The sequence below is a fragment of the Nansenia antarctica genome, assembly GCF_963989245.1.
Source record: "Nansenia antarctica genome assembly, contig: SCAFFOLD_188, whole genome shotgun sequence".
Lineage (NCBI taxonomy): Eukaryota > Metazoa > Chordata > Actinopteri > Argentiniformes > Microstomatidae > Nansenia > Nansenia antarctica.
The window spans coordinates 47,501-48,387 of NW_027663321.1; positions in this window are offsets into that span (position 1 = coordinate 47,501).

The window sequence follows — 887 nt, forward strand, 5'->3', positions numbered from 1 at the left end:
ATTGTTGGCCTGTGTATAGTACTGTGAAATCAAATCCCCCCTGGGACATTAAACAAACTTAGTTAGTTAGCGTTACATCTTAGGATAGATTTGAGTCATGTTCTGTATACATACATACTACCATAAGGGCATACTTAATGTGGTTACTCCATGTTTACTAGCTGTAACATTAACGTTACATCATTCTTTTTCACTTGTTACTCAGTCAACCAGAGTGCAGATATCAAAGACTATCAGCCTGTTATTCACTTTATTTGTATAAGTATTATCCTTTGTTTGATTTCTTACCATGTACCGTAACAGTACCTTGCTATGTTTCATTTTCATTATAACATAACGTTATGTTATGATAGCCAGCTAGCATTAGCAAACCGGAAAAGTAGTGTCAGTGAGTCAGTCACCTTTCTAATAAGATTCACAAACCTGAAACATCATCTGTGTCATCACTGCTGGTGATGTCATTGTTGTCAGCTGCTGATACGGCTGCTGCAACAGTTCTTGGCGCTTGTTTTGTTGAAAACAACTTTCGGATATCCATCCTTACACTTTTGCAAGTCAGGCACTGATTGAGATCACTTCTTCTTCAGGGCAGGGTAGGCTACGCAGTATGCAGGCTAATGTCGCGCAGCTGCTGCCTCTCTGTTGGACTCCGGTACTGCACGTTACTCACGAGATTGTATTTTTTTTATTTTTTTATTTTTATTTTTAAGTAAAACATTCGGGGCTTTTCAGAAAACATCCGGGGCTTGAGCCCCAGTAGCCACCCCCTAGCGCCGCAGCGCTGACCGCGCGCGCGATTTTTTCGCGTGCACGTGCGCTCAAAACAACGACGTAATTTCAGCCAAAACTCGAGGATGGCCCAAAAAAATAAAATGTTTTCCTGTACT